Below are 21,025 nucleotides of genomic sequence, written 5' to 3'. Positions count from 1 at the left end.
TGTAATGAACCTCTAATGCTACTTATGTAAGGTGTTGGCAGACTGTGAAAAGCTGAATGCAGCAGCTAGTTAAAATTTTTATCCTTACTTCCTTTCCGAATTAGCTCATGTGTTGAATACCAAAGTTGTTCCAAATTTTGTCATCTAAATTCTTACAAAATTTAAGCTCAAAAGGACGTGTACAGCAGGAGATATACGCAAAATACTGAGGCTCTGTTTTCTGTAAAACCAGAAAACCAGAGGAGAAGTAATTGAATTTTTAAACTAACTTAATCTGGGAATATGACTTTACGTTGACTACCAAAGTTGTATCTTACGAAATTATCTACCTCCTGTAAAAATTTCAAGTCCATATCCTGCACAGAACTCCAGTTATGCTCTTTTTCGTATCGACGGTTTTCTGTGTAACGCGATTTATGCAATTCCTATTCTTCCATTCATGTCTTGAGTTGTATGTTTCCATTGAAATGATGAAAATGTTGAGCCTAATGCGAACTACTCATGTTTCAGATGGTTGGATCAACTCGAGGTAGTCCTAGTTGTTTTGTTGCCGAAGGGAATGGCAATCCACCTCCACCTCCTCCACCAGCGGGCATTGCGGAAGTTCTTGCCGCTCAAACGGAAATCTCGCGGCAACTAGTGCAAGCTCAGCAGCAGCCGCGAGGTGGGCATCACGCTCATCAAGTGCAAGAAGCAAGCTACCAGGACTTTCTCAGTATGCAGCCCCTGCTATTCACTGAAGCGGATGATCCACTGGATGCGGATGCTTGGATTCGCACAATCGAATCCAAGTTTTCCTTGTTGACTGTTCCTTGTTCCGAAGCGAACAAGACTTGCTATGCCACGCAGCAACTTCACGGATCAGCTCGTATGTTGTGGGATCATTACCACGGAATACTACCGGCTGATCATGTGGTTAATTGGAATGAGTTCAAGGATGCTTTTTGGGCTCATCATATTCCGGCTGGTCTTCTCGATCACAAACTCAATGAGTTCTTGGCATTAACTCAGGGCACTCAAACTGTATTGCAATATGCCCAGGCTTTCAATCATTTATGTCAATATGCTAGTCATCATGCGGATACCGACACTAAGAAGAGTGAATGCTTCCATCAAGGCCTCAGTACCAAGTTGCAGGAGAGGCTATGCGGATTCTTTCAATGATTTGGTGAATCTGGCCATCAACCAGGAGGATCTCATTTCGGCTCATCGTGACGAAAAGAAGCGCAAGACACCTGCTGGACCCTCGAGTGCATCTGCACCGAGGTATCTCATTGTCCAGAATGCTCCAACTGCACCCTCTCAGAAAGCCCCTCAGCCAGGGCGTTGGGTTATTCGGCCTCCACAGCAGCAGCAGGCCCGATTTGTACCACCTCAGCAAGCTCGTTATGCTCCACCACAGCAGCAGCAGACCGGCCCTCGGCCGAATTTTTAGCAAGCCGCTCGCCCCGACAACAACAACTGTTGTTTCAAATGCGGGAGCCCGAATCACTTTGCAAAGATGTGCCCTCAGGTGGGACAATCTTAGGGGCAGGTTTCTCGCAGAAATGATCAGAACAAGGGCAAGAAGCAAACCATTCAAGTCAGGCAAGGCCGACTTAACTTCACCAATTTGGCTAATTTTCCAGAGGGAGCACCAATTATGTCGGGTACATTCTCTATAAACCATCACCCCGCAATTATCTTATTCGATTCTGGTGCATCTCTTAGCTTCGTTAGTTCTAAATTTGGAGAAAAAGTTGGGTTAGATTTTTATCACACTAAAGGCTCTTATATGATATCCACTCTTGGCGGTAAAATAGCATCTAATCAACTTAGCAGACTGGTACCGCTTAAGTTGGGTAATAAAACAATTCCCACCAATTTGATCCTATTACTACTCGAAGGAATGGACATTATTCTAGGAATGGAATGGATGAATAGACATGGGGTACTGTTAGATATCTCTTCCCGAGCCGTTGAAATAAATTCTTCCACCCATGGCCACTCGGTTCTATATTTACCTCATTCCGAATGTGTCAACTCTTGTGCTTATGCCATGAAAGATATTCGTATCAAAGATATTCATGTTGTCCGTGAGTATGCCGATGTTTTTCCGGACGACTTGCCTAGTATGCCACTGGATCGGGATATCAAATTTTTTATTGAACTGCAGCCTGGTACAGCACCTATTTCCAAAAGGCCGTACTGAATGCCGCCTAAAGAATTGGCTGAACTAAAAATCCAGCTACAAGAACTTGTGGACAAGGGTTTTATTCGCCCAAGTGCTTCACCTTGGAGCTGTCCAGCATTGTTCATAAAGAAGGATGACAATCTGAGGTTGTGTGTCGACTACCTCTCAATGCGGTAACCATCAAAAATAAATACCCACTTCCCCGCATTGACGTATTGTTCGATCAGTTGGCTGGATCAAAGATCTTCTCCAAGATTGATCTTCGTTCGGGGTATCACCAAATTAAAATCCAACCTTGTGATATTCCCAAGACTGCATTCTCAACCGGATATGGTCTCTATGAATATTTGGTTATGTCTTTCGGTCTCACAAACGCTCCCACTTATTTCATGTATCTTAGGAACTCGGTATTCATGCCGGAACTTGACAAGTTCATCGTGGTTTTCATCGACGACATTCTGATCTATTCCAAGAATGAGACGGAACATGAACAACATCTGCGTATTGTTCTTCAATGCCTCAGAGATCATAAACTGTACGCAAAATTTTCCAAGTGTGAATTCTAGCTGGACACAGTCAAAATTTTGGGTCACACTATATCTAGGGAAGGCATCTCAGTTGACCCCAGCAAGGTACAAGAAGTGATGGACTGGAAACCTCCTACTTTAGTTCATCAGATTCGCAGTTTCCTCGGCTTGGCGGGGTATTACCGAAGATTTATTCCGGACTTCTCCAGAATAGCAAATCCCATGACGGAACTGCTAAAGAAATATGTCAAGTTTAAATGGGAGGCGAAGTGCGATGAAGCATTCCATACATTGAGAGCACATCTAACCATCGCATCAGTCTTAGCTCAACAAGACAACAGCAAGTCCTACGATGTTTATTGTGATGCATCGGGTACTGATATTGGTTGCGTTCTAATGCAAGACAATCAGATTATTACATATGCTTCCCGAGCCCTTCGACCACACGAACTAAATTATCCCACACATGATCTTGAGCTAGCAGCGGTTATTCATGCTCTCAAGATTTGGAGACATTATCTTATGGGTACTCATTGCAATATTTTCACCGACCATAAGAGTCTCAAATACATTTTCACCCAAAGTGAGTTGAATATGAGGCAACAAAGATGGCTGGAATTAATCAAAGATTATGACCTAGAAGTTATTATCATCCGGGCAAAGCCAATGTTGTAGCCGATGCGCTCAGCCGCAAGGTTCACTGCAACTGCCTTTCAGCGGAATCGTACAACGACTCATTGTGTGCTGAAATGCAAAAGCTGAAATTGGAGATCATTCCTCAAGGTTTGTTGACTCATATTTCTGTGGAACCAACACTTCATGACCAAGTCATCATGGCACAATTGCATGACAAGAGTGTCAGAATCATCAAATAGAAAGTATTAGAAGGCGAAAATAAATACAAGTGTTTCTGTGTGGACCATAAAGGAATTTTGTAGTTTGAGGATCACCTAGTTGTTTCCAAAAATCATGAGCTGCGGAAACAAATTTTGGACGAAGCACATCTCTCCAAATTTTCCATTCATCCGGGCAGTACCAAAATGTACCAAGATCTCAGACAAAATTTCTGGTGGACCCGAATGAAGTGAGAAATTGCTAAATACATTGCAGAGTGTGACACCTGTCAGAGAGTGAAAGCTAGTCACTTGAAAGTTGCTAGAACTCTCCAACCTCTGCCAATTCCGTCCTAGAAATGGGAAGATATCAGTATGGATTTTATTGTGGGCTTACCCAGTACCTCCCAACATCATGATTCCATCTGGGTCATTGTCGACAGGCTCACAAAGACCGCCCATTTTATTCCGGTGCATACTGAATATCGGGGGTAAGAAGTATGCTGAAATTTATATCGATCGAATTGTCTGTCTGCACGGTGTACCTAAAACTATTATCTCAGATCGTGGTACTCAATTTGTTGCACGGTTTTGGGAGCAGCTCCAAGAGGCTCTTGGAACTAAATTAATTCGAAGCTCAGCTTACCATCCACAAACTAACGGACAAACCGAAAGTGTAAATAAAATTCACGAGGACATGCTTCGAGTGTGTGTCATCCATTATGACAAGAATTGGGACAAATGCTTAGCCATAGCTGAATTCTCCTATAACATCAGCTATCAGGCCAATCTGAAGATGGCACCCTTTGAGGCATTGTATGGTCGACGGTGTCGAACTCCTTTGAGTTGGTCCCAGACTGGAGAACGCAAAATATTCGGACCCGAATTAGTGGTCGAGGCTGAAGAGAAAGTGAGAGTGATACAAATAAATCTCCGAGCATCCCAGTCCCAGCAAAAGAGTTATTTTGACAAGCAGAGGAAACCTTTAAAATTCAGCGTTGGAGATCATGTGTATTTACGAGTTTCACCAACTCGAGGCGTTTAATGTTTCGGAGTCAAAGGCAAGTTAGCACCTCGCTATGTCGGACCATATGAGATTATTGAAGAATGTGGACCCGTGGCTTATCGACTGCGACTTCCTTCACGACTCACAGCCATTCATGATGTTTTCCACATATCTCAACTCAAGAAATGTGTCTGAGTTCCGATCGAAATCATCGATCAACAGGAAATCTTGGTAGAACCCGATCTCTCTTATGCTGAATATCCACTCAGAATCTTGGATCAAAAAGAGAGAGGTACTCGTCGAAAGGTGGTAGAAATGTATAAAATTCAGTGGTCTCATCACACTGAAGAAGAAGCCACCTGGGAAACGGAAGAGTATCTCAACCGACAATATCCGGGTTTTCTTAGCTTCACTTCAGGTATCTAATCCCCTGTTCCTAATTCCAATCAACCAATCTCGGGACGAGATTCTTTTTAAGGGGGGTAGGCTGTGACACCTCTGGTGTCTGTGTACTAAAAGCCAATTCATTTAACTCAAATAAATTATAGAAGGGTTTTAAAAAATAAATTCATAAAGAAAAGGTCAAATAAAATTCTAACTACACATTTGAAGCATGGAATATGAGAGCAAACATGTTGAAAACATACCCAAATCCTATCTAAAAATATGCACAAAAATAAGTTTGGGTTGTTGTTGGTACCTTAAATGACATATGCTGAATTCAACTTTCAGCCAAATTCCATCAAAAATCAAATAAAAATCAAAGCCCTTTAATGCAAGTTTGGAATTTTAAAATAGCTCAAAATGTGGACTTCAATTGAAAATTTTCCTAAAACAAAAGTTGTAGAACTTGAAAAGTTACACAAGTTTGGTATTCAACACTTTTTCATTTGAGCCCAAGAAGATAGAGATAATTTTAGTTTATAGAATAGTCCCTGAACTTCTTGGAAATCACAAACTGGTCCCCATCTCCATCTCCCTCTCTGTTTCGCCGCCGCCCGCCCGTACGCCGCCGGCGGACCTCATCCACGGCGCGTCTGCGGCCAACTGGACCCAAGAGGGCCCGTCAAGGACACCTAGATGACCCCTTGGCCTCTCCTCGCGCACACACGTGTCCCTGGACACTTGGGCGCTTGCCACGCTGCCCGCCATGCGCAGCGCCGCCTCCTCCGGCTGCCACCTTGCCGTCGAGCATTCCTGGATTAGTCCGACCTCCCCCAAACCCTGTTTTACTTCGCCTGGAAGCCCTCCAACCTATAAATAGGACCAGAACCCCCGCCGTCGTGCGACCCTCTCGATTTCCACTTCCTCTGCCGTCCGCCATCACCGGCGAGCTCGAGCTCGCACGGACAGGCCATCCCCGACCCACATTCCCCATCCGACCTCACCAGCAGCCTCTCCTAGTCCCAGTGGAGCTCACACACGCCCAGAACCCCACCCGAAGCCACCCAAGAGCCACCGCCCAATCGCGCCGCCGTCGGTGAGCTCAAGGCTCGCCGTGGACTGGCCGATTCGGGCAGCAATCGAGCACGACAGCTACCCCAACAGCTTCCTCATGCTCTTGTGGTGCTCGTGGGCTCGATGTTCGACTACCTCGAGCCCTTCTTCAACCACAACGCCGACGACCCGAACACCACCGCGGCCATCCACGCCGACGACCTCGATTCCAACCACCCCAGCCCCGAACGCTGGCATTGGTAGGTAGCTCTCGAACTCCTCTACCCGCCTCCCAGTCGCAGCACCGGTAAGCCCTACCTAGCAGAACACCACCGGCAAGGTGCAGCTGTGGAGAAGACCGACGAAGGACCCGGTTGTAATTTTTCTTTTTCGCTTAAGGGGTTGAGTTCAAGTTTCTCTGAGTTTGGTAGTGAACTTCAAAAATGTGTAACAAATCACAGAAAAAAATGTAAAAATGCAAAATCAATTGTTCTGGAACACTTACAACGAAATCTACTAGTTTTGTTACATGCAAATCTACATAATCCATGCACATTTTAATCTACAAAAAAGAATAGAATAAACACCTAATGTATGTTCTGGTAGTTTTGTTCACTGGTGAACTTGATTTTTGGGTATGTTAATCCTGGTAATGTAATAGGCTTATGGTAAAAAGATGAAACCTATTTGAATCTGTTAACTTGCTTAAATGACAAAGATTCTTACATCTGTTAGTGAACTCCATGTTTTAATGCTGAAAAAGTTGAACATGCTCTGGCTGTGAAATTTTTCTTGGATCAACTAGTAACTGTAATCTTGCTAATCCATAAGTTTGAGAAATGTTTGATCTAGTTTGCTATATATGATGTTTAATGCTTGTTTTACCAACAAAATTCATGGTATATAGTTCTTGTACTTAGAAAAATCTATATTTATTTCTGGAGCCTTGTTTTAGTTCTGGAATCATGCCTGCGAAGTTTGAGCTATATTTACTGAGTATTGATTCAGTTATAAATCATGCTTGGTATATCATGCCTAGGTTTATTATTTTTGCTCGGGGTGAAATAGTTCATATCTGGTCATGTTTTGGGCATGTTCTTAGTTAGAATAAATACTTCCTGTGATAACAATTTCACATGTAGCACTGGTCATCTTTAATCTCGAATTAATATGTAAGTTCATTCAAAGTTAAATGCATAAATAATTAATCTGGAAGAAATAATGCTTGATAATTTTTCTGGAACATGGATAGAACATATCTAGGTTCTGGTAAAAATTTAAGATCCATAATCCTTGTATAACTCTCTGTGGAAATTATCTTTGTTGGTAGCTTGATAGTTTTGTTAATTTTATAACTCCTATTGCTTGAGTAGATAAAATTTGGACAATTTACAGTACTGAGTATACCCTATCTAGATGTTACTGTAAAATTTTTAGCTCCAGAAGTCATGCCTAACAACCTGTGCAAATTCATGAAGTCTCTAGGTTAATCTGTTTACATGATTTTTCATGATTAAATGCCTTACTGTTGAGGTCTGAAATTTTTACAGTAAATACTAGACTATCTAGTCTGCTCAACATATATTTTTCATCATCAGATCATGTGTATATTTGCTTCTATGAAATTATGAACTTATGCTTATGTTTAAAATTAGGAAACTAACCACCCCACACACTCTTTCAAGAAGATGGTTAATTATAATGACTACTCCATAAATGACTGCCCAGTAAATGAACTCACAAAGATCAACATTAAGTTAACTTTTTGTTGGACTACAACTTTATCATGAAGGAAAGAAATCATTTACCCTATTGTAACCATGAAATCATGCATTTCATATAGACGCGGTTAATTTCGCCGATGGTGCTTACGAACTGATCCCTGCGGACTCTCTTGCTGCATCGGAGGTTAATCTTAATTGTGCTAATGTAAACCAAGACCTGGGCCAAGCCCCAGAGGACTCTCAGTTTGACAGTGCACAAGAAGGCAAGCCCCGGTGCATAACCCATTATTTTCAGCGTTATTATTCATCTAACTATTCATATGTGTTATAATAATTTATTTGCGCATTTACGTTTTCTAGGTGTTGATAAAAACCTTAGATGCATGACTCCTAGGTACCTATGTTTGATATCCGGTTCTTTTTATCGACTAGTTGCCCCGCTAATTAAAAATGGTAGAAGTCAAGTGGTTTCCTGCCTCTCGCGAGCATATAGGAATTGACTGACTTTACCTTTAGCTCAAATATAAGGACAACGGGCGGGGTTTTGTAGTTGTGATACCCCACTGGTGTAGTCAAAAATAGTTAAGGTCGCGGTGTGTGACTCATTTCGTTAAGCATTTGGAAGTACTAGCCACATGCCGAGAAATATGGTAATCGGTAAGCTTAAGTACCTGATTGGACCATCGAGTGGAATCACTGCCACCCTCTTGGTAGAAGTAGGTGTTATTTTTGTCCGGACGTACGGGAGTAGAGTGGTCGGACTATGTAGTCGGGGAGGGTGTCCCAGATCCACGGACTAGAAAGAAAGGGGAAAAGTAGCGTGGGCGAAAGCGAAGTCGATCCCCATGCGTGTGTGTTAGGTTCCCCTGGCCAGGTTGAGATTCGATTTGGAATCGTCCGCCTCTCACGGCATGAGATTGCTTAACGTTTTCGGTCACATAGAGTAACAAGTGGAACATGATGATAATAATACTGTTGGTTGATTAAATGGTTGCTATACCATGTTTGTGTAGAGTTAGATGCAAACTTAGAATGGTTAAATCAATTAGAATATAGCAAAGTTAAAATCTGAAAATAAGGATCAACTCTTAGTGGCATTTTTGGCAAAACAAACCCCACCAACCAAAGAGCCTTGCATGTCTAGTTATCGGACTATGGTATATCCGGTGACGGGTAAGTCTTGCTGAGTATTAGTATACTCAGCCCTGTTTGTGGCACTGTTTTCCAGGTACTAACTTCGAAGATATGATTGCGAGTCTAACTTGGCCGTGTACTTTACCTCCGGGCTGGTCTGTCGAATGGGATGGCCCTTCATCTGGTGCTGACCACCCTCCCACTGAGTGACGCTTTTCGTATGGGCTTTATCGATGCGTCACATGTTTCGCTAGACGTCATTTTACCTCTTCCACTGAAATAATGAGACTTGAATAATTTGTGCAGTTTGGAACTCTTAGTACTACGCTACTCTGAACATGGTTTGTAATAAATTTACTTTCTACTGCAAACTCTGATGTTGTATGAAATGTTCTGTGTTGTAATCTCTGGGCTCACCTTCGTGTGAGTGTTGTCTGTGCAATCCTAGTAGAGCGTGGCTTTTATCGAGGCTTCACTTGAGGAACTACCGGTGCATGCCGATTTGGGTGAGAGTTGCCTAGCAACGAAGATCAGTGCACTCGGGCCCAGTCTTTTGGGTGGTTTCGCCATAGGAACTCCGCATTGGGTAGCGGAATCTCATTTGTAAAGCCCAAGTAAAAGAAAATCAAAGAGTCATTTGGGCCTTTCTTGAGTGTGTGACCTTGGATCAAATAAGCCTCATCGATATACGCACGGTCGCCCTCAATGAAAGGAATAAAATTCCCCTCTAAGGCACCAACACATGTAGCGATACGAGTAATCATAGAAGTGAACTCAATAGGACCCGTTATCTTGAAATTAGAAAGCCATTGCTTAACCAAAGCTTGCGTGGGGGAGATTTTGATCTTATTGACCATGTCATATAGAATGAGCAACTCATTGTTGCGCACGGGTTGGACATCATCTCTTGGAAAGAGAGCAATGGTTAACCACTTGTGCATCAACTGAAGAGTTGGATTATGAATATCGTTGCACCGAGGTGCAAATTTGCAATGGATAACTTGACCCCAAATCTGGCCCCAAAATTCATGACGATTAAAACCGCGACAAGCCTGCTCAAGAGAAATTGACCAACGTTTGTTGAAATCGAGGTGGCCGGCAAAAGTTTTCCAAGAAAGCAAATACTTTTTCCCAAAAAGTCAAAAATAAACCCCCTTTTCCACCTCTCGAAGAGTGCAAAGAAATTGGATGGTGAGGAGTCATGAACCATACTCCTTAACGGGAACGAAGTTATCCCATCCAATTGCATGCCAAAAATTAGAGAAGTCTTCGTACATACCTATTTTGACGAGGAGATCCGGATCAAATGCTCCGGTATGGATGAAGCTTCGGTTCTTGAGGATGGCGTAGCCTTGGTGTTTATGATCATCTCGCAAGTCGAGGTAGGGGGCATCTTCTGCATCAATCTCTATGGCCTCGGCTTGCGGTTCGGCTTGCATCTCTTCGTATTGTTCTTCTTCCTCATAATCCATCGTGCTTGGTGTAGGCGTAGGTTCGGGTGTGTACGAGCTTGAGCCACCCCGAGAATGGGATGAACTTCCACCCGTCATCTTCTTGAATGTGCCGGAGACCTTCCACCCGTCATGATGGAACAAAAAAAACACGTACAACTCGAATTGGGTTACATTAGTGAAACCGAAATGAACGTTCTTACCCACGAGTTGCTCCTTCTTTCTTGTAGCAAAGAAATGAGAGAGAGAGGCTTCTTGAAATCAAATTTGAGCAAAATTCCAATGAAAACCCAAGAGCAAAGTTTGAGAGAGATTGAGAGGGAGTGAGTGAATGAGAGTTGAGTGTGAGAGCTCAAAGCTCACCCCTTGGACTCTATTTAAAGGGAGAATGGCCGGGCACCGTTGGAAGGGACAAGCCTCAACGGCTAGTGACCGTTGGAGAAGGATGGGCCCACTAGCCATTGGCAGGGGGTCGGCTGCCAGGGCACACTGCCCTTCTAACGGTCATATACTTTTTAAACTTTGGTGCTGGCCAAACTTTGCTTCGAAAAGATGTTCAAATTTATTTTCCAAAGGATTTTAATGCTCAGAAATATTTTTGGATTTTTATGAAAAAATAAAAAGTGCTAGAAAAGTTTCTAGCATGCATGAGTGTTTAGAAAATTCAAAAATGCAGTGGGAAAAATCAAAAAAAGTCGAGAAAAGAAAATATGAGCTACGTACGATTTACCTTCGGCAAGGGCTCGTCGTTTTGAGTCTGACGAGCGGGACCTTTCTCCTACTTTGGTTACCACTGTTCGGCTCGTCCTGGAGAATTGGACGAGGACGAAATTGCAACTTTACGCCACATCTTCTTTGCACGTCTTTTCTTTGATCGTGTGGTCGTAGGTCTTGGTAGTTGGGATTCTGGTGCATCCCAAAGTGCCTGCCCTTCGTCATCCTACTGGTTCAGGATGCACTGCTCTCCCCTTTGCTTGAATCTGAAGAACATGTTCTCCTTTCCAATGTTGAAGTGGATTTCTCCTCTTCCCACGTCGATCCTTGCTCTGGCGGCTCTCAGGAATGGTTGCCCAAGAATGAGCTCGATTCCGAGGTCGCCTTCTATATCCATAACCATGAAATCTGCAAGGACGAAGGAGTCTTGCACGTGGACCAAGACGTTCTTGGCTATCCCTTCGGGATACCGGATTGTGGAGTCTGCGAGCTGCATACACATATATGTTGGGGAGAGAGCAGGGTATAAAAGTTTCTCATATATTACCATGGGCATAATGTTGACACTGGCCCCCAGGTCGCAGAGGGCGTGCTCATAGTATTAATCAAAGATTGAGCAGCTGATCATGGGGACCCCTGGATCTTCTTGAATTTCTACTACCAGGCCATCCCAAGTGTCATTCTTCGGGGGATTGTACCTGCCTGCATGGTTAGTGCGAGAAGTCTACCGGGGAAGGTTGCCCCACCCGGTAGACACCATATTTGCAGTTTCAACGGGGGACTCGGGTTGCCCCGGAATCTTCCCAGACTCAGAAATAGGAACAACAGCAACGATTTGAGCCAGTTGTGTTTCTATCATTTTGTTGAAACTTAGTTGATTTTTAATTGTAGAAGAAAGAGTTTCAAATTTAGCATTTATATTTTCCAAAATTTTATCATTGGCAGCAAGCTTTTTGTTTAAAGATTCATTGATTTTAGCTTGTCCAAAGACTAGATCTCTCAAGGAGGGTTGGTTCGAATTGAAATTCGAGTTAAAGTTGTTACCTCCTCCTTGGAATGGTGGGCGTGCTTGACCCCACCCCTGGCCTCCTTGTGGATGGAACCCGGTGTTGTTGTTGTTGATGTAGGTTGCGTTTTCACGGGTCTTGGGGTAGTCATTCCTCGAGTGTCCACCATCACCACAAACCTCGCACACTGAGAACAAGTTCATGGCATGGACGGGAACGGGCATCTGTTGCCGGTTCCCTTCATCAAGCTTTTTCAGTAGGAAGTCAAGTTTGGTGGCGAGCATGTCCGTCTCCTTGATGGTATGCATTCCGCCATTGGTTCTGGGCTGGGAACGCTCCTCGTTCTAGCGCTGGATGGAGACCATCTTTTCAATTAAGGTCGTAGCCTTGGCAATTGTCAGGTCCAGATAGGCTCCTCCAGCAGCAGCATCGAGATGGGCTTTGGACGTAGTCGTTAGCCCATTGTAGAAGCTTTGGAGTACGAGCCACTCGTCCATCCCATGGTGAGGACAGGCGGGTATGTATTCTTGAAGTCTCTCCCAAGCTTCTGGGATGAATTCCATCCCTGTCTGCTGGAAACTTGAAATTCTTCCACGTAGGGCATTTGTTTTGCCCAACGGGAAGAATTTTGCTAGGAATGCCGTGGAACATTTGTCCCACGTGCTGACGGCTTCCTTGTTCTGATAAAACCATTGTTTCGCTTTCCCCAGGAGAGAGAAAGGAAGCAGACGCAGCCTGATGGCATCAGCCGTAACGCCCCATATGGTTACAGTCTTGCATAACTCCAGAAAGTTCTGGAGATGGGTGTTGGCATCCTAATTTGGCTTGCCACAGAATGGGCTAGCTTGCACCATGTTTATGAGGCTGGACTTCAGCTCAAAGTTCATGTCTCTAACATCAATGTTGGGTCTAGTTGCCACATTGGCAGCTGAGGGGACATAGAAGTCGCGGAGAGTCTTCTCAGCCATGGGTTCAGTGATTGTTGATGGTGCTTGGGAAGCTGGCTCGCTTGTCGACTGCGAGAGTGGAGGAGGGACGACGCGAGGTCGGACCCTTCTCATGAGCTTCTCGGGATTTTCAACGAAGTTTGTCGGCAAGGAGAAACCAGACATATACTACCCTGTTTTCATCCAATCAGGAGAAAACAAAAAAGATAAACATATTAGCCTATATAAGCAGTAGCTACCTCTTACTCATATTGCCAAGTTTATGTGCTTAGTAAAATCTTTACACCTAGTGCCATCCCCGGCAACAGCGCTAGAAATGCTTGTTGGCATTTCTTAGCGCAATCACTAGGAATGGGGGTGTTAAGCTCGTCCCTAGCAACGGCACCAGAAATGCTGGGTTGGTATGTCTTAATGTTTACAGAAATATCTGCAAGCGCACAGATATACCATTGTAGTATTTCACCCAGAAGTATTTAGGGTATCATTATTTAAATTTTCCCAAGGGATGGCGAGGTTGTGTAAAGATATTTACTAGTTACGTAACCATGGCATTATGAAATAAGGTGCAGACTATAGATTATACAAGGGTAAGTGATAAATAAAAGATAATCAGGGGTAATGTGACACACACATAGAACAGCCAACTTTCATGAATAAAGAATAAACAAGCACACCGAAGGTTAGTGGGAGCATAGGCACAGATCCTAATATACTATTCATGTCAACAGATAAGTTATGTTAGCCACATGCTTAGAACTACAGGTGCCAGGAAATTAGGGACATCGGGGAGAATGACCCGCACTGGAGAACATCCAGTCCCGTTTCATCTTTGCATGAACTCCTACACGATACCCGAATGTCGGGGAGTACGCTAACCGAGAAGCAGCTTCCTGGCAGACCGACAAGGCTGTTACCACCTGCGGTCTACCCCAGTCAAACCGTGGAGCACCGTCATATCCGAGGGATCCCGCATACCCAGGCACCATGCCCGCATATGAGGTTACTACCTTAGCACCCCCTGGTCCCCCACCCTTCGGATGGCCAGGTAAGATGCTAAGGTAAGCCCGAAAGCACAATGACCCGATATCCCTACCCAGATCATCTGGTCTAAGAAAGCAACTAGTATAACTCGATAAAGCACAGATCAAGGCTAAGCATGCTAAGAACATAGCAAGATAACCAAGAATGAACTTAATATGAATAGCATAACGAAAGTCGGAATACAAAGCCATACCAGAGGCCGAGGATTGCTCATCGACCCCGAGGACGACTGGATTCGCTAAAGAAGATGAAGATCTAGCCTAGCTCTACTACCCTAAGGAGTACAAGTCACAAGAGAGTGTGAGAGAGAGGCCTTCAAGTGGTGTATGTGGTGAGTGGTATGAGAGGCCCCTTATATAGCTTGTGGAGGTCGGTTCCCGCCATCTTCATACATGGAAACATCAGTCACCGACTTTAGGAGGATCAGAGTGATTTTCCCGCCCAAGTGCACCTAGACGGGAGCATGGGCAGGTTCGGCTTGGTTCAGCCGACCCCCCTTTGGCGCCCCTGGCCACCGCCTTTTTTCGTGTGTCTGCTTGGTGGTCCTTGATGTTGGTACGTCGGTGCCGGGGTCCAGTTGGTCGGTTTGGTCTGCCAGGTGGGCCTCTTTTGGATGTGTTACATAGGACACGATCTTCTGCGCCTTTGTCTGCGTATTCTTCATGTTTTCTTCTTATTCCGGACTTGTGCTCCTGAAAACATTAATCTTCGAAAACAACTGTGGAGCTAGGTTAGGATACAAATATGCGAGTAAGAGATATGGTTTTCCTTCTTTTATGAGTATAGTTGACGGTCATATTTCGCACTTAACGACCGTCAACAGGCACTTCTTGTTGTGCAGGATCTTGTCGAACTGATCTTGAGGTTTTCCTGGTTTCTTACCACGCGGGTTGCGATTCATAGTGCCGACGGTATCGTCTGGCTTACATTTGCGCGCAGGATCCCGCTGGTTACTGGGGCCTCCTGTTGGAAATGTACCCAAGAGGCAATCATATTTCCTTGTATTTATGATTAATAAAGTGTTCCTTGAATATCCATGGATGACAACTTGTATTGATTAATGCTTATGTGAAGTATTTGTGAAACTCCTTACTTGTATGGATATTCTAAAATGTTCCAAGTCGGAGTTCATGTGAGGACACACATGAATATTAGACTAGCACATGTATTAGTGGACTGACTACGTTCCACAAATCATGGACATGGGGATGTCAAACTAATAATGTGGGTATGTGAGACATGAGACTGAACTGACCCAACACGAGATGATGACTTCTCATTACATGATATGCATGCTGTGTCCTAAGACCTGAGATCGTCGTATGTACTCAAGATGTGAACCAACTTACTTAGGAGCCATCAAAAGCTACACTATAACTGTGTAGTTATAAAGGTGGCTTTCAAGTCTATCAAGAAGCATGATGTGAGACATAGTCGGTCAAAATGGGATTTGCCCCTCTCTGCAAGAGAGAGATATCTCTGGGCCCCTCGAGTGATTCGGATCAAGAAATGCATGGCCATGCTGGGGTTAAGAGTTAACCAAAGATTCCGAATCACAAGATCGAGAAAGAGTGGTTGGCTTGAAGCTAGACCAAATATCGTGAGGCAAAGGGAACAACATGTATAAGATTGTGACGGCTCGACAGATATGATTCACGCGCGCATAGGAGTTGACATGACTTGCTAGGGACCGCTATCAATTATTGGCGAGTAGGAGTACTCGGCCATGTCTATTCACACGTGAGCCCATAGGGCCACACACTTAAGGGCCAGAAGTCTAATGAGGATGAGATCCAAATTAGACTGGGCTTAGATGCACTAATGGGCCTCTTTATGCCCATAGGGTTGGACCTCAGGTGGGGCTCAGGGCAGCCCACCTAAGGGGGTGCCCAAGGTGGGGCCCACCAGGGCTCCCATAGGAGGCACCCAGGCCTATATAAGCAAGGGGGCGCCCCCCTTGCCCCTTGCTGGTCACCGCTCCCTGCTGGTACCTTGCTTCTGTGCATCAAGCTCTAGTTGTTCTCGCGGATCTAGCAATCCGGAGTGCGACACTTCTTCCCATACATGTGGACTTCATGGAGGTGTTGCGATTGCTTGTTGACGCTTCTTAAAGCGCCAATTTACGTACCGCAAGCGCACAGATCATGTAGCTTTTCCCTTAGAGTATTCCCCCAAGGTTTATCAATCCACAGAACAAGTGTATTACTATGCTTAACTAAGCACTAATGATGTTGGTAAAAGATCTATATTGAATGATTGAGTGTGAAATAGATCTAATCTAACCAATCTAATCTAATCTAGACTAGTGAGCAATAATAGATGTGTGCACAAGATATGAAGAGCATTTGTCCATAGGGTCTAGGATCACTAGAGATGTAATCGCCAAGCAACGAAGAATGGATCTAATCTACCAAAAGTGTGTTCCAAGATCAAAACCTTTCCCTCCCGCATACTATCTCTACACGAGGATAATCGGTAACGAACAACAAGAATATGATAGTTGATGTAATCTAAGTAAACCATGCAAGAGCAAAGCAAACCCAAAGCCAAGTCGCGAACTATTAGGCATCAAAGCATCATCAACAAGAATCATGATAGATCAATCTCATAAAGGATTCGGCAATTACAACTCAAGATCTCCTTACAACCCCATGAACAAACGAGGACTTTACCCCATGAAGCTAGGCGAAGCGTAGACGATCATGGTGGTGAAATCCATCCCTTGCTGTCCTCCAACTTGTAGCGGCGCCGAGGGACGATGAGGCCTCCGGTGTCGCATTTCTCTTGTGTCTCACTCGAATGTATCTCTGGATGCTCTTTCTCTGCGATCTCTCCATGATGCCTCCGCGATACCCTCTTTGACGGTGGCTTCGGGGTATTTATAGCCAGATATGGTCGGTGGTTTTGGTAAAACATAGATTAGGGTTGACGCATACTTCGTGCTAAAGAAAACCGAGACCGATTGGGCTCCGAAATGGGCTAGGCCGGCCGGCCCAAGGACTCCAGGCCGGCCGGCCTGGGCCCTTTCTAGCCCCTTTCGGTCCCATCTTTTGCGTGTTGAATCTTTCTCTTATTCCTCATCTTAGCCCAATTGTAACCATGCGTCAGAACATCTCCGAAAATGTCCAATTTTCTATCAAAATGCAACATGCTCCAAAATCCAGGACAAAATCGAAAATGGTCAAGTTCGGGTGCCAAGTGGCGGGTTAGTACATGAATCATCCCGAAGAATTTACCAAAACAACTCCTAATCATATAGTAAAATGGGTACTTAAGGAGCGCCAACATTGCTGCACAAGGACGAGCCGTTCGTGAGGTGGTTCATGCAACTGCACTGTCGGCTTCCATCTACACTACACCGACGCACTACAAAAGTTCCGCAATGATGCATCTAGTGGTAATCTCGTGATATAAAATTGCACTAATCCTGGTTTATGCGGTAGAAAAATTTTGTTTTTGCTACCCCATATCCCAACACCTCCATGATCATTGTTATGCTTTCCATTGTTGTTGTTGTTGTTACGGTGCGGGAAGCGACTACGCCCTTGTTCCTCCTCATCTGCCCAGCGTTGCATCATGTCGTGTAGTTCCACCACCGTTTTGGGACGGTTACGCCCAAAGTCACGGTAAAGTGATTGGATGGTGATGCCATCGTGGAAGTAGTGGATGACATCCTCGTCGGAGACGTTGGCGATGGTCGCCCTTGTGTCGAAAAAGTGCTTGACATAGGACTTGATGGCTTCACCTAGCTCTTGCTTGCACATTGCAAGAGCATGTCGAGTAGCTACTCGATGTGGAGATCCCTGGAAGTTGGCGATGAAGGCCTTCTTGAGATCCTCCCACGAGTGTATGGACTCATGCTTCAGGCTCTCCAACCAGGTGAGAGGCACGGGCTCCAGGGACATCGGGAAGTAGAGGACCTTTGTATAGGTGTCTCCTCTTGCAACATTGATAGCGGTCGAGTATAAACGTAACCAGTGAGCAGGATCTTGCTTACCATCGTACTTTTGGATGTTGGTAGGTTTGAAGTCCTTTGGGTACTCGACGTTATCGAAAACGCTACTGAGGGCTGGAAACCGATCGAAGTTATCTACAAGATGCGCCTGGCATCTTGCATTAATGACTTCCCGTGCGTCCGTCCCATAATCGGCGACTTTTTCATGGTTGTGGCCGTGGTTGTTGTTGCGGTTCTATTGAAGCCTTGGAGCTTGGTTAGCTGCGGGTTGTCCACCCCTAGGACGCTGGCCGCTAGCGACTTCTTGCTTCTCTTGGTATCTTCGGTTTTGTTGTTGTTGACGATGATAGCCTCTCGGAGTGCGTCTTGCTTGTGGTGCTACTAACACAGTAGCCCTGGATCAGGTGCCATGGAGTAAGGACAAAGGATTATGTCGCTCGAGTTGTTCGACAGTGTGGCAAGTGAGTTGTATTATGCGCTCTGTCTTTGGGTTTCGTGGCAGCTGCATGAGGTGCATGGTAGCTTCTGCCACTGCTGCAATGGGGGGTGTTGAAGATTGGATCTGCAATGTTGTCAAATTCCCGGTTAATATCACGCGGGTCAATGCGAGCGCTTTCCGTAGCACGAGCCCTTCGCTCTTTCCTGCGTTGATTCCTTGCTCTGTGGGCTGTTTGAGTAGCTTCATCCTCATCTTGTGGGGCATTTACGGTCAGATCGTCCTCCGAGATCTGATCTGGAGTTTCATTAGGATCATGCTAACTGGGGGCGCCCGCATCTTGCCGATTAGGGATGATCACGGAAATCTGACGCTCTGGGGTCTAGATTTCGAGGTCCGATCCATAATCGGCTAGTTCGGTTCCTCCGGACCCAGTTTCCCGTATGGTTGTAAGGGGGGTATCGTGTTGAGATGGTAGATAATCAATGCTGGCAACTTCTCGCAGGCTATCAAGTAGTTCTGTGGATGAGTAGCCATGGCGGGCCTTGACTTGGAGATTTGCCAGTGCATCAATGATAGGAACCAAATTGTCATGAGATGACTCATCTGAGTCTGAATATACGTCAAAAACGGGTGCCTCCCGGCTAACAGTGGCGAAAGAGTTTTCAGCGTATGTGGTTTGACCCAAGCTAGCTTCATATGAGGAGTAGATGGATTTGATCATCCGCTGATAAGCAGATGATGCATTGCGTAACCCAAAGATAGGTTGAACGTAGAAAGCCTCAACCCAAGTGGGACTCGGGCTGAAATCAAACTAAGTCCGAGTAGAACTCGAATTATCGTTTAGTTTCTGCTCGATCTCCTTGGCGAGGTCGAGAAGCAGCATGTCGTCATGATCTTCTGATCTAGTGATGGTGGCGTGGCTTTCCGACGAGATCGCCTCTGGCTCGATGGAGTTGTCTAAGTTGCTGTCAAAGCCGCCTAGACCATTGACGACACAGACCCATGAGCCCAAGACGAAGGTGACGCCTTGAGGAAGCGCCATGATGGTCGAAGCAAAGGTGGCCATCGAATTCACCGATGAACTCGCCGAATTCCCTATCTGGCGCGCCAGCTGTCCGTGTTTACTGTCAAGCCTGTTCAGGGATACCCTTAGCAGTAGGATTGTAGGTAGGGATCGACTAGCTCTGAAACTCGATGGTGCTAGGAACACAAGGATTTGGACAGGTTCGGGACGCGAGGTGCATAATACCCTACGTCCTGTGTGGTTGCTTGTATTTCCTTAGGTGTTGATGTGTTTTGAGGGGGTCTCTGTCCGCCCTTATATATTCTGGGGGGGGACAGGGTTACATGGAATGTCCTAGCCGACTACAGTCGAAGTCCTACTACAACATGGTCAAGTAGTTTCCTTGTACTACAGCTAGTTCTACGCCTATTCGGGTAGTTACAAAAGAGGTAAGTATATCCATGCGCTCTCCCTTACTCTAGAACATTCTATTCCTATGAGCAGTTCTGCTGCCCCGGGTCTGACAGTCTGTGTCTTTACTATTCATTCACGTGTAGATTCAATGTGCAGGAATCGGCCCTATTACACCCATGACTACTGCGTCTGTAGTGATCCATACGTGTCAATAAAAGGCGAACAAGGGTTCAGTCGAGGAATGCACAACCATTGAAGCCATGGTTCTAAGTTGGTGCTCTCGGTCAGAAAGCTCTCGCCCTCCTGATACAAGTAATCTTTCTCCAGCAAAAGGTGTTAGAAGAGTACTTGCGAGTGATAAGGGTAGCCTAAGTTACCTAAACTCGCATCCATGCTGCTCCCCGACTGGTCCATTCTGGGCATCATGCCCATGCAAATACCCTGGAGGGATGTTCTCTATGGACGTGTTGCCACTAGTTGTGTCATACTCTTGGGATTTCCAAGATGGAAGTTTGTAACACCCGATTTATAAAAGGACATAAACCGAGCAATCATATACGTGCCAGGATCAAGTCACACGTATATACAACAAAATGAACAATATATCACAGCACATATCACATAAAAAAATATAATAAAGCGAGTACGAATGTTATTTATTACATTAATGACAAAATGTCTGATACAGCAGAAGCGTAAAGTACAAGTACGAAACTCGGAAGCTGGACGCCACAGGGATGTCGACTGGGAGACGAACGCCTAGAAGTCCTCGTACTCCTGGTACCTCCGGGTGAACTCCCTCGCGTCGGCAGGAACTGAGCAGCAGTAGAGTATCCCCAAGAGGAAAAAGAGTAGAGTAGGCAAGAGTGAGTACACAACTTGTAATCAACAAGTATAACACAAATTAAGAGGCTCTAAGGTTGGCTGACTCAACTGCATTAGCTTTTAATCTTGGCAAAATTTTATTAAAGCTATTTACTACAAGTTGATGAATTACCATAACCCAGTTACATAGTAATTAATCAGAATTAATTATGAACTACTGAGAACCAAACCAAACCAACCACCCGGGGAAACCCTCCTAACCAAAGGAAGATAACCCCACTAATCAAAAGGAGGATCTGGGCCACTCATGACCGTGGCACGGCTAGTATACCAGTTTTACACTCTGCAGAGGTTGCACATCTTTACCCACAAGTCATGAGCTACGCTAGTTGTTC

The 21,025-nt window shown here is 45.0% G+C and overlaps 1 non-coding gene across 1 annotated transcript; it reads left to right on the top strand.

Annotated features, from left to right (window-relative positions):
• Positions 1–12,501: 12,501 nt before the first annotated feature.
• LOC120687013 lies at positions 12,502–12,608 on the top strand. Its single transcript, XR_005680517.1, has one exon. It is a non-coding gene; the product is annotated as a small nucleolar RNA R71 (small nucleolar RNA).
• Positions 12,609–21,025: the final 8,417 nt, after the last annotated feature.

This window comes from Panicum virgatum, chromosome 8N, assembly GCF_016808335.1.
Source record: "Panicum virgatum strain AP13 chromosome 8N, P.virgatum_v5, whole genome shotgun sequence".
NCBI classification, from domain to species: domain Eukaryota; kingdom Viridiplantae; phylum Streptophyta; class Magnoliopsida; order Poales; family Poaceae; genus Panicum; species Panicum virgatum.
The sequence above is the reverse complement of the archived record's forward strand: the minus strand, read 5'-3'. Positions and strand labels throughout refer to the sequence as shown.